This window comes from Canis aureus, chromosome 4 (genome assembly GCF_053574225.1).
Source record: "Canis aureus isolate CA01 chromosome 4, VMU_Caureus_v.1.0, whole genome shotgun sequence".
In the NCBI taxonomy this organism is placed as follows: Eukaryota; Metazoa; Chordata; class Mammalia; order Carnivora; family Canidae; genus Canis; species Canis aureus.
The window spans coordinates 2139929-2153854 of NC_135614.1; the positions used below are offsets into that span (position 1 = coordinate 2139929).

Here is a 13926-nt window from a genome sequence, read left to right on the forward strand (position 1 = left end):
TATGGTAAAATATTTTTTGGGAAAAAACCATAACAATGCTTCTAAGTTAGTGGGAAATACATATATGTATATATGATAACATATATGGTAATATACAATAAAACAATATATAATACACTAATTATATACAATATTATATACTAACAGATTTATATTAGTCCCTTCTTCAAATAGTTTGATGAAGAACACTGACATATTAAAAAAATAAAAGAAGGTATCATAACTCCCTAATTTTTTTTTTCAGACTGGCAACTACCTTAAAAGCAGAGTCTTGTTCATCATTGTAAAACATCCAGTATGGCATAATGCATTCATAACAGTATTTGATGGTGATAAGAATATACTTATATAGTAAATTTTATATATAGTATATTTTGTTCTTGAGTGCACCTGGTTAAAATATGTCATATTTATCTTGGTAAAGGCAGGATTTTTTCTGATTTTGTGATATGAAGACCACAAACTTGTTATATTTGTTCAATGAAATGTAAAAGGAATGGCTTTAACTATGTACTGAACTGATTTTTTAAAAGTATATCTAAGCATTTCTATGATCTAATTTACTCAGAAAGACCATGTTGTAATAACAATATTGCATGATGTTGTTCTGGAATATTCCTGCCCATAAAGCACAGTGATCAATAATCTTTGAACCCAACACCATGATATAAAAGTAACATTATCTTCCATTAGGAGTTTATTAACAAATAAATTTAAAGCCCTAGATCAAATATAAAACTTGTAGATATTTTCTAAGCATAAGTGAGTCAATTAATTATTCTTGGGCATTAGAGGACACTTTTTACATCTCATTAATTTTCAAAAAATTACTATGATTATTAAAATATAGTATTAATAGAATAATAATGTTCTAGGTAATCTGGCACAAATTAGACAATAACACAAATCTACTGAATGAATGGATGACCTCTGACCATAAGGGACAGCATTTTTTCTTGAGAGATCAAGATAATATCTTAAATTTTCCCCAACTACTTATGTTAGTAAATGAACTGCCAAAGCGAGCACTAAGAATTTAAGTTAATAATTATGAAGAAATTGAATGACAATACATCTTATAAAAGGTGTTAATGTCTTAGGAGGTAGGTACATTATATTTTTCTCTATCTGAATTTCTTCCCAACTGAAAAATAATGGGAGGGTAAAAGCTCAAGTTAATGAAACACTGCTAATCTTTTTGGATGCTCCAGAATGTTGAGCAAATTAATTTATTGCATCACTTCCCTAGTTGCAAGGGAATAATAAGTCAAGAGGGATTCATGGATCACTTAGCATTTATTCAACAATAAAGCATTTATGTAGTGGCCACTTTGTACTGCCACTAGAATACTATGATGAAATGATGGGGGTCCCAGTACTCAAAGAACTCACAGTATGAAGGGGCAATGATCAAGGACATCAAGAAGCTATAATACAGGGTGGTAAGTGCTGGGTGACTAAGAAGGAAGGGTTTTGGGGTAAAAGCATGGTGAACTGAACTCTGCCTGGGGGAGACGATCAGGGCATGAGGAAAGGCATCAATGAACAAGTGAGATGTAATCTGGGTTTTGAGATGAATGTACATGTGGCAGGTAAGGGGGAGGTCAGCATACTGCAGGCAGAAAGGGCAGCATGTGCAAACACAGTGTTTAGATAATTCCCAGGAGACAGGAAGACGCGGGAGTAGTGAAACTTATATAGGATTGGTGGAAGGGAGCTTGCAAAAAAACTATGTAGTTTCAGGGTGAGTTTGTAGGACTGGTGCCTGCAGGTACCACGGAGTCAATAGTTTTATTTTGTTTTGTTTTGTTTTAGATTTATTTATTATTTGTGATAAAGAGAGAGAGAGAGAGAGAGAGGCAGAGAAACAAGCAGGCTCCATGCCGGGAACCGAGGTGGGACTCGATCCCAGGAGTCAACACTTTTTAAGGTAGAAGGGCAACATTATGTGGTTCACTTAAAAACAGATTATTCGGGGGATTCCTGGGTTGCTCAGCGGATTAGCGCTTGCCTTTGGCCCGGGGCGTGATCTTGGTCCCGGGATCGAGTCCCGCGTGGGGCTCCCGGCATGGAGCCTGCTTCTCCCTCTGCCTGTGTCTCTGCCTCTCTCTCTCTCTCTCTCTCCCCCGTGTCTCCCATGAATAAATAAATAAATTCTTAAAAAAAAAAAAAACCAGATTATTCTGGGATCAATGCTGAGAAAAGACAGGAGTGAGGTAACACTGGTGGCAGAGATAATCGAGGAAATTATTGAAAAGGACATTAGAGGGCAGCTGGGTTGGCTCAACGGTTTAGCCCTGCCTTCAGCCCAGGGCGTGATCCTGGAGACCCAGGATGGAGTCCCACGTCGGGCTCCCTGCATGGAGCCTGCTTCTCCCTCTGCCTGTGTCTCTGCCTCTCTCTCTCTTTCTGTGTCTCTCATGAATAAATAAAATCTTTTTTAAAAATAAAAAGACATTAGAGTCATTAAGTTGCAATGAGGGGACATGCAGGATACTGGGGGAGGGGTGAGTCAAAGATAGAACACAATTTGGAGAGCTAGTAAGACCCAGACTATGGGGGAAGTAGAGCAAAAGGTTTTTATTACTGCTTTTGTTTGTATATTTGGGTGAGCACACAGAATACAGAGACAGTATTCAAAGAACTACTGGTTACAACTCCCTTGCCCTGTTTTTGTTTTTGAGATAGCCAATGAAATGACACGTAACAGAGGACCTCAAAGAATATCTAGAAGAACTCAATTTGTGTTAGATACTCTTTTATTTCTCACTACAATCCCAGGAAGAACATACTACTATTTTCATTTTTAGAGATAAAGACATCCCATTTCAGAGAAATTAAGTACCTTTCCTAGAATTATCGAGCTATCTAGTTCGTGGCTAGGGTTCCATGAGTGGTACAGCTAAAATGCAGATGTGGAGTGAGACAGAGCCCCCAAACATGTAGTGGGTCAGGACATTTCTTAGAGCTTACATGTCCTGTGGCATCAGAAAGGGAAGGCAGACAGAAAAAACATGAAAGTCCAGCAAAATGCTCAGTGAGGCTGAAGCACAAGATGGTTGTGTCTGAAGGGATGAATGAAAGGAGGAATAGCCCGTTTTCAGGCAATTGATTTCAACCCAAATTAGAAGTTGAGCTTAAAATGGAGATGGATTACCTCTGAGTTTGTTTCCCCCAAAAGAGTGTGCCTTTTCGAGGGGAGATAGCATGTCCTGTATTTAAAGGAAGGGCACAAACTTCCTTTAGTACAGGTTTCCACATGTGTCTCTAGGCTCCATCAGCAAAGCCTTCCACTCCCTCCTTTTCTGCAGCCCCGCAGCCTCTAGGCTCACTCTTTCCAGGGTCCCTGTCAGAATATTCACACTCCCTGTACACTTTTTTTTCTTATGCACATCTGTGTCCTTTCACTAATTACTCAATAGTAATTACTCAAAGGCACCTTTTTTAGAGCAGGGTTTCTCCACCTGGGCACCATGGACATTTTGGTCTAGATAATTACTACTTGGGTGATAGGGATATCCTGTGCATTGTAGGAAGTTTGCATCATCCCTGACCTCTGCCTACTAGATGCCAGGAATGCTCGCCTCCTCCGTTGCGACAAACAACATGGCTCCAAAAATTGCCCCACGTCCCACAGTGGGCAAAATCATCCCGGATAAGAAGCATTGATGTGCACGATGAGGGTTTTGCACTGAGAAGGTAAGTGTTCTGGTTATGATGGGTCATCTTTCTTAGTATATGGGAATTACTGGTGACTCAACTTTATTGTAATACATTTTTTTAGTTACATGAAAAGTGAGGATGATATTATCTAAGTCACAGGGCTGCTTTGAAGATGAAATCAGATGACCAAAGCAATGATACGCGCTAGGGGTCCTACACAGGGGCTGGACCGTAGCAGTGTCTGGTAAATATGAAATAGTCAAACAGATTAAAGGTGATACTCAAGTGTTACCTGCTTCACATTAAAATAATCAATTTAAGATAGTCTTTATAAGTTGAAAAAATGTCCCAGAAAGACAGCTTTCAGTACCACCATGTTGACATTTTGTTTACAACTTGGAGACAGGCTCTCAAATTTATCTCTTATTCTAAATAGGAAGAACATACATTGCAACCAGAAGTGAAAAATATGCTCAAAGTGAAATTATAAAAGAAAGGCTATTAGGAAAAAAAAGAATATGCTCAAAGTAGGTAACTACTGTAACTAGTGGAAGAAGAATATAAATTTGAGATATTGGCCACTCGTTACTTTATTCTACCTGCCCTGATGTTTTAATACTTTGTATTAAATTAATGAGTATGCATTACTCAGTATTTGGAAATGAGCTATATATTAACATGGAAGAGGGGTATTTTACTGATGATTCATTCTTTCCTATGGATTTATTCCCATTAGTTTTTCCATATTGAAAATAGACTTTTCAATCTCTTAAGGCCAGAATTCATACATAGGGATTTCTCTTTATCTTTTATGTAATGTTGCTTGCAAAATATCTGATTCCCTTTTTAAAATTTATTTTTTATCTTTTTTTCTGATTCCCTTTTTTTTTCCTTTTTTATTTTTTGAGGATTTATTTGTTATTTTAGAAAGAGAGAAAGTATGCAAGCGGGGGCAGGGGAGCAGAGGTAGAGATAGAGAGAATCTCAAGCAGACTCCACGCTGAGCATGGAGCCCAACACAGGGCTTGATCCTAGGACCCAGAGACCAGGACCTGCACTGAAATCAAGAGTTGGATGCTTAACCAACTGAGCTACCCCAAAACCCCATTTTTTTTCTTTTTAAAATGATCAAATTGTGTGTCATGCTTCTATGAGAATTGATCACAAGAATTTTCATATTGTATTTGCAATTTGAAATTTGATGGAAGATTTTTTTAAAAAATTGTATTTATATATTCATAAGAGGCACAGAGAGAGAGAAGCAGAGACATAGGTAAGGCAGAGGGAGAAGCAGGCTTCTTGCAGGGAGCTCAATGCAGGGCTCGATCTCAGTACCTCAGGGTCACTCCCTGAGCTGAAGGCGGACGCTCAACCACTGAGCCACCTAGGCGACCCTAAGATTTAAAATGGGGTGGATTTCAAGAGCAGGACAACAACATACAGTTTGTGCCATTAACACCAGAAGGTGTTGTTTCAGAAAGTAAGTAGCACTTTACTAGTCTTTGTTCAATGATTCTAATCAGAATAAAGAAAGAAATAAATAAAGATACATTCATTTTTTTCCCAAAAGCTTAAAAAGTAACAAAATAAAAAACATGTATATCTGGTAGTAGTCAACATAATAAAAACAGTGTTAGGCAAGCACACATTTTTTTTTGCCAAATGAAATAAAGAATTTGAAACAATAAAGTTATCTCCACTTTCCTGAGAACCTAGAAAGCAATTCTGAAACTATAGCTTCAACTTGATTGCATAAAGTATCTCAAAATTTAATGCTGACAAAGGAACCTGGCTAGCTCAGTCAGTGGGGTAGGGGGACTCTTAATCTCAGGGCTCTGGATTTTAGCCCTACACGGGAGTGTAGAAGTTACTTTAAAATAAAATCTTTAAAAAAATTTAATGCTGACAGTGGTAGGCAGCAGAAGACAAAATGAAGACTTCTGAGACCACTGAGGTTAAAAGGCCAATGAAATTCAATATACAAAATCCTGACTTCAATGGATTTCTTTCAACCATCAGCTGAAACACGACTACAAATATAAACAAACAAATATAAACAAACAAACAGATCCATACCTATGGTTCAGGATAGCTATCTTGTTCCTATTGCTGTGATCCTTCATATGAGTTCAATGGTCCTTCCATATCATAAACACTCCTTACTCCTCGACTCCCATCAGGTGTGTAATTTCTCTTTCTATGTTAATGAGTATGTTAATGCTAGGCAGTATTTGCTTTCCTTAAGATTTTTTTTTTCACATAACAAAATTGCCTAACTAACTTTTGCTTTAGCTGCCAGGAAACTCAGAGGCAAGCCTAAGGATCTGTAGTAGTAACTGCTAGTTCCTAGGGTTTGCCTCATTGTGATTGATATTTTATTTCTCTTCTGGTTCTCTGGTTTTATTTATATTTTTCCACCCTAATTTTCTATTTTGTATAAAACTATTCTATTTTATTCTTGTGCTAACACACCTAAAATCTTTTTTTTGGTAAAAACAGCATAGTACAGATACATACATAAAAACAAGTTAATAGAAGAAGAAAATGTTTTAGAAAATTAGTAATGTAAAGAAAAATATGTTTGAGCACCGATAAGGCCAAGTTAAGTATGGACGTTCTTGATTTCAAAATACTTGTAATCAAAGTTATCATCAATCATATTTTAGGATTCTGATAAAGAAAAATGGTTTGTTTTTAAAGTCTCACCAATATGAGAATATGATTTAAGAACCTAAATATAAGAAGTTACTTATTTCCCAGGCACTCCAGGGCAAATGCAATCTGCTTTCAAAGTGAATTTGCACAACGACTGAAAAAAATAACTTCATGTATGAAGGGCTTCTAGTATTGTGAAGACCATCATATCCAATTGGACCATCTATTCCTTTTCTAAAATGCAAGCGTGAAGCAATATAAAGCCTAACATCTTATTTTGGGCTTTAACTTTGCCAAGAAAAGACAGAAATTTAACAGATAAGTAGACAGACACATGGGAAAGATTCAGATACTTGCTAGCTTTTATTTGAATGCATCAGAAGCTACTCAATTGCTCACTAGTGTGGCTCTTTCTATACTAGACTAGTGTTGGTAGCCACTCTGTAGAATTTTACCTTCTGATGTTTGTCCACATGACTCTAGCAAAGTTTCGAGATAAAGCACCTCTGCGAGGAGATTTTAGACCAGAACATCTCCTCAACATGGTAGGGAAAAAATTAAAGATGAAAATACTGGTGAAGAGGAAGGAAGTAAATGGTCCTGGCCTTAATAAAATCAAGATGAGCTGCTAACCAAAATATTAGCTTTCTTGGCCCTTTGGCTTTGTCCAAATCCTTTAAAAATGATGCCCATCTCTCTGCTTTGGCAGAACACATCAGATATAGTCTCTGATTTGACAAATTACCATTTTCATTGCTCATTATTTCATGTGTGTACTTCACTGGCCAAGTAACTTTCTAGCTTTGGTATTTCATCTGCTTGTGTCTAAGAGTAAAATGCATTGGAATTATACATGCCACAGATCCCACAAATATTTATGGAAGTGTAATGGGGAGTCCAAACATGGAGGATACTGAAAGACTATATGTTTTGTTCTAGAATATTCATTCTCAAGAGTTGGCGAGGGGAATTATAGGAATAAGAAAAAGTCTGATGCATTAGTAAGTATCTGTGACAAATGTGTAGTTTTGGAACCATTTGATGTATTAATATAAAATAAGACAAATATTCGCAATGAACTCAGTATTACCAAGCATCCATACTGTGTCTGCCCTATGATAAACACAGGATATATTTATCTTTTATATTCGATTTTAAAAATTAATCCAAAGCAACTGTATGTTAGTTTTAGAGAACCTCTCTGATTTAAAGAGACATCATGGCAAATGAAAAAAGTCATAGAAAATGCAAAGTGAAGTATGCTGAACCCAAGGTTCATTTCAGACACTATAAATTTCTTTCTCAATAGTTGTTCCATATGGTGGCAAAATGGCAGATTTTATAGAAATTTTAATCTTCCCTGTCCAGAACCCAGAGATTCAGGGATATAAGGAATTTAGAAAAAGAATGGTTTTATACTATTTGAAAAACTTTGCCCGTACTAATGTAAAACTCTACAACATAGGAAGCATCGCTGCCTGAATCCTTTCAAAGAAATTCCTAAAATGGCATGAAAAGAATCTGTGGCCTTATTCCAGCTTTATTCACCAGAGAGAATTCTACGCAAGACCAAGCCACCCTGATCCCCAAAGGAAATGCACGAGCATTTCATTAATAAGCACTGTCCTGTCCCGAATTCCTAGTGCGTGTCTGTGCACGGGTGCGCGTGCGTGCATGCAAGCCCTCTCTATTTTTTTCTCCATTTACCCCCAAAATAAACCTTTAGGAGAAAGTTTAAACTATCAACTATTTTCTTAAATGAAAGATAATGCTGTGCAGGCACATTATTTGGGCAAATTAGGTCCACAAACACACTTTAGCTTCATGGATGAAAATAATTGAGGGTAATAAAGGGAGCTGTACTGCAGGCATTAATTCAACCCCTAGGAAACCACATTTAGAACCTCTCTACCGATCTCCATTACCCGAATGTCAAACGCACATTTTTGTTATGTTCTTAATGCACGCAGCTCCTTGATCTTTTTAATAATGTAAGTGGTGAAATGCTGCAGTTCTATGTGGAAGACAGCATGAAAGAAAAGCATGAAAGAATAGTTCATTACGCCATGTGTGAGGGGTGCTGACACAGATCCAAATTTCTACTCAGCATCAAAGCAGCTTACAATTATTGATTTCTCTTAAACCTCTGATTAAAATAGCATCACTATCTCTCAAAGGGTATCTTTTGACAAAAACATTTTGATGACAGCTTATCCTCTTCCCTTCCAATGGGAAGTGCAACATCTATAGTTACAGGGTTCTTAAGGTCTGAAGGAAAGATTTCGGTGGCTGAAACAGTGGTCTATAACGTCACTCTACAGTCATTATGAGAAAAAAATGTCTCCACCACAGCTCAGATAAATAACTGAATTTACATAATTTACTGGTGAAAAGAAAAGCCTATATATCTGAGCTACAGAAGAAAAGATCCTAGCTATAACAATCACCCGCCCCCCACCCAACAGACACACGCCCCTAATTCTGTTATTCTGCCTAAAACTTACCAATATCATCGTATTTTGCTGGGTGAATCATGCCACTATGAAGGAGTGACATTCAATAAACTTTAGTGGCTGTGCCATAAAATTAATGTTGTAATAATGTCACTGACCAATTATGAAATCTGTTTGCTCCTGATGGTAGTGTGAGACCAAGACGTGGATTAGGCAGCGGTTTGTGGGACAGGTCGACACTTCTGGCTTCTCAGTCACTGCCTGGAGGAGCAGGAAGGCAGAAGATTTGGCCAGAGGCTTGATGAGGCGATGCCTTGATATCTTCAACAACATCTTTTATGCCCTTTCTCCCACTTGCTCCTAAAACTCACTGCCTCAAGTGACTTGATCTTTCAACAAAACCTCAATTCAGGTTATTTATCCAAGCAAAATATAAATGATCAGTACCCATTATCTTTTTCACTATTGAAGAGGCATAAGCAGGAATTGAATAGACATTTTTCTATTTATAAACAATTTGGCTGTTGGGTGGGTAATGAACTGAATGGAGACTAGAACAGAAAGCAAGAAGGTGATTTGGGGGACTATTGTAGAATCCTGGTGAGACAAGGAAGTGATGGAAGTCACTCTCATGCACTTGCATTGAATGAAGATTTTGAAGCAGTGGTTCTAAATCCTCAGCTACACCTATGAATCATCTGAAGAGCTTTTTAAAAATCCCAAAGCCCCAGCTCCTCTCAGAGATTTGGACTTAATTTCCTGGGTACAACCTGGACACCAGCATCTTCTTACCCTGAGGGTTGACAACCACTGAGTCCAGGTCAACATGGAAAAACTGGATGGGGTAGACAGGGAGTTGTTAAAAAGAGGGAATTCTCTTGTATGGCAACTAGATTTGTTAAGTGAGTAACTGGCTAAACTGTAGTACCACAGAGGAAGACTGGGAACCCAGATTTTTATGTGAACTCTCCTGGTTTTATGATTTGATAATTTTTATAAACACATATCAATTTTGTGTAGGCCACAAAACACAACAAAGCCTGAAAAAAATAAACAAACTAAGATAGATCTGATACAGAGATGGCCAGTTGCAAATTCTGTTTAAATCAGGGAGTTAAATTCTAGTTATGGATTTCAGACTCACAGAACTTAGGAGTGAGATTCTTTGGAGACTCTTAAAAACACAATCATTAATTACCTGATCCTTCATTAAGAATAAAGGTGACCTGGTGTATTTGGTACATTGTAATTTTGAATTAATTTATTTTCTCCCTCTCTGTCTTCCAAGTTAAGTGACAACACTCTTCCTAAGGAAACAAAAAATTCTTCCAAGGTAATGGGTCAAGTGGTAAGGCCAAGTCCTCATATCTGGTTAACTCTCAGGTCTGTGCTACTTCAAATGTGGTTTTCAGCACCTTTTTTTGAGGGGAGGAAGGGAGTCGTTAAAGAGTTTTAGCTTTGAAAACACAATTATTACAGATGGGACACTTTTGTAAATTTGTAAGAGCATCTCAACAAGCCTACTGTATTCCTAGTAATATTTTAAAAGTTGAATACCAAAAAGCAATGAATCTTGTAATCAAGTGTCCCTTAGTGATAACATACCACACACACCCACAAAGTAGTCATCCAAGTAGTCTGAATTAGATCAAATCAAGAGTTACAGGGCTCATGTCTTATAACAATCTAATTTTAGAGCATTTCCTTCAAGAAAATTCATTATATAATAAAACTGTCAAATACTGTACATTTTGTTTTAGGCCATATTCCTATCATGATATACACCAAAGGAGTAATTGTCACAAACTTCAGAGATCAAGGGATCATTAATTAACTCACATGCGTTGTTATTCAGTTCATAATTTGGCATTTAGTTTCGTCTAAGCCTGTATGAATTTTCAGGAAAAAAGAAGTTCATACCTGTCTGTTAGAACTTTGAACAACAGACATTGCTTTCACAAATATACCAGAGGATCGGTCATATTTCATATACTTGATTTCCACAGAGTTGTAGATAAATCTTGTTATTTTCAGAATCATATGAACATAAAATTTCCCCTCTTTCCTGGAATGGATGTATTCTTAATGTGTATTTATCACATGAGTAAAAAATAAACGGGTCTTTAGGAGCCTTGTAAGTCATACTATAAACATATACTATTAAGCAATAAAGACAAAGTCATCTTTGACATGAATTTTACTCCTCAGAACAAACTGCATTCTCAGTGAGCAACAAGAATAACAGTAATGGTTTCTTTTGAATCATATTTATGATTCAAAACAATGGGTAAGCATATGGACATTTTACATACCTATTCCAGGTAGGACCATCAAACCAATCCAATTTATCAAGGACTCTGCTGTGCGCTGAATTTCTCTTGTAGAAACAAAACAGATGCCATATCACCACAGAAAGCTGAAAATCAAACAAATAAAGAAGAGGTAAGTTAATCTAAGTCACAATAAACTTTGAAGGAGGATACTTGGATCACTAAACCGTGAGAGAGCATTTTATTTATTTTTTTCCCATTTTACTGAGAAACGATTAACGTACATGACTGTATTAAGTGTAAGGTGTACAGCATAATGATTCAGCTTACACATATTGTGAAATGATTACTGCTATAAGTTTAGTTAGCATCAATCATCTCATATAGATACCATAAAAACAAAACAAAAAAGAAAAGAAAAATAATTTCTTTCTCCTTGTGATGAGAACTAGGAAATTTGTACCTTTTAAAAAATATATTTATTTATTCATGAGAGACACACAGAGAGAGGCAGAGGCACAGGCAGAAGGAGAAGCAGGCTCCCCAAAGGAAGTCTGATGTAGGACTCGATCCCAGGACCCCGGGATCATGCCCTGAGCAGAAAGCAGATGCTCCACCACTGAGCCACCCAGGTGTCCCAAGTTTGTACATTTTGATCACCCTTCTCCTATTCCTCCAGAGATGGCATTTTAATTAAATGAGAAATTTTACAAGTAGAGATTTATGCCAGCATTTTCCAGATACTCATCAAGAAACTCTTATCTTCTACAATACCTGTTCATATCCTATCAGGATGAATGAGTGATCCACAGCAGCTACTGAGATCTACTTACAAAATGAGTTTGTGAAGCCTACCTTTCCACACAAACATCACATCTTGTGATCTCTGTCCTAGTCACATGTCCTCAGTCTGAAATTTCCAACAATTAGGAGTGTTTTATTAGCTTTCCCTCTTACTATGTACACGTGATGCATATATATTTGTGTTATTTACAGGAAGCCAAGTATTGAGTTTCCTTCATTAGTTTTATAGCAAATAAGCAAAGAACCACTTAGTTAATACAATTTTTAAAGATTTATCTATTCATGAGAGACTCACAGAGAGAGGCAGAGTCACAGGCAGAGGGAGAAGCAGGCTCCATCCAGGGAACCCGATGCGGGACTCGATCCCAGGACCGCAGGACCCCTTCCCGAGCCAAAGGCAGACACCCAACCACTGACTCACCCAGGCATCCCCCTAATTAGTACAATTTATTTCATGGCAACTAGTATTTGACATTCATTCATCATTTTGATCAACATTTACTGAGCAAATAACATGAACCAGGCATTGAGTTGAGAACTGAGTAAGACCTGGTCCTGCCTTCAAACAGCTGGAGTCCGGTCAAATGGAAGAGCACACTGGATAAAGATCATCCCAATAGGGGCAACTAACTGCCCCACCATGGAACAGAGAGGGCACAGAGGTGGGCCCTGCCAAGCAGGAGGTCTCTGAGTCCTGAGTGTTGAGTAGTAAGAAGCAGACAGACAAAGGGACATGGGGGTGGAGGGGAGGAGGAAGATATTCAAGCAGTATATTCAAATGCAGGAAGCTGTGAGGAAGAATGGCATGTTCTGAAAGCTGCCTTAAAGGGCGTACAATAGAGTGAGAAAAATAGAACCTACACAAACAAATGGCAGCATATCTTTTTACAGATTTTAATTCTTGGAAATGAGCCTCATTGTACTAACAAAAACCCCTACCCCAATAATTGTAGAGAATTTGAACCCTGTTCCGAGATCCTGTATGCATGTAATCTCACCCTGGCGTTGCAATCTCTCTGTAAGGCAGGATAGTGCGACTTGACCCCGCACCATGCACTAGGGGAGATCGTAGTTGAGGGGCTTGCCCAAACCAAAAAGTGAGTCGTGTAGACCAAGGCTGAAGCCAGGGCCAGTCCTCCTTTGGCCACAGGGAGAGGCTCACAAGGCCAGGATTCACAAGGAAGAGCATGTAAATGATGAACATGGCATCGCCATTCTGGTCACCCTCCCATTTCACATCAAGAGCTTTTCCTATTGTATGCTACAAAGTGGGCTCTGGGCACAACGACACTGTCTCTGGTGTCACCACTTCTGCTCCCAGCTTCATGAATGCAGGTGTGGGGCAGAAACACAAGTTTGGGATTCTAGGTGCACGTTGCTTCATCTTGTCAGTTTGGATATTTTCCTTCCCTTTCTTTTTTATTTTTAAGATTTTATTTATTTATTCATGAGAGAGAGAGAGGCAGAGACACAGGCAGAGGAAGAAGCAGCCTCCCTGTGGGGAGCCGGATACAGGATTCAATCCCAGGGCCCTAGGATCATGACCCGAGCCAAAGTCAGACACTCGATCACTGAGCCACCCAGGCGTCCCGAGTTTCGGTATTTTCAATGCCAGATGTCTCTACAGCCACACTGCAGGAGGGGTGGCTGCTGCATACTGCTAAGTCACAATGGAAACGTCAGGCATTTTGTCTATACCCCGCTGTGGTCCTCCAATTCCTTCTGTGGACTTAATTGTTACAGAGGAGCCTCTCCCAGGCTTGGTGGGTTTTCACCTCAGAAATTGTCAGTACTTGAATAACTTTGCTGGTCCCATGTGTGGATGAAGGGCTTTGATGTTTTTAAGAAGTTAGAATTGTTGCATCTACTGAGATGGGAAAAGAGGCCAGCTCATTTGTAACATCTAAAAATGGGGAGAGTGGGCCTGGAGATGACGGAAAGTGGGTTTAGCAATGCAAAAATGAAGAAAGCTTGTATGTGACACATAAAGAGAAGGCTTATGTAAGAAATAAAAAATCAAAAGGAGCCCGTAGCATTCTCCAGACAGATAAGAAATGCAGTTGCTGAGGCTGGAAAAGCTT

At 38.2% G+C, this 13926-nt stretch overlaps 1 protein-coding gene across 5 annotated transcripts in view; it reads right to left on the bottom strand.

The window, feature by feature from the left end:
* The window catches only part of CHRM3 (cholinergic receptor muscarinic 3), a 493903-nt gene that overhangs the window by 227276 nt on the left and 252701 nt on the right, over positions 1-13926 (bottom strand). For 4 of the 5 annotated variants that reach the window (XM_077894355.1, XM_077894356.1, XM_077894351.1 and 1 more), the window contains one exon: positions 11084-11187. The gene's annotated coding sequence lies outside the window, so the exon portion shown is untranslated. Of the gene's footprint in view, positions 1-8822; positions 8844-11083; positions 11188-13926 lie in introns of those variants that run through there. The other variant, XM_077894354.1, reaches the window with a different exon arrangement.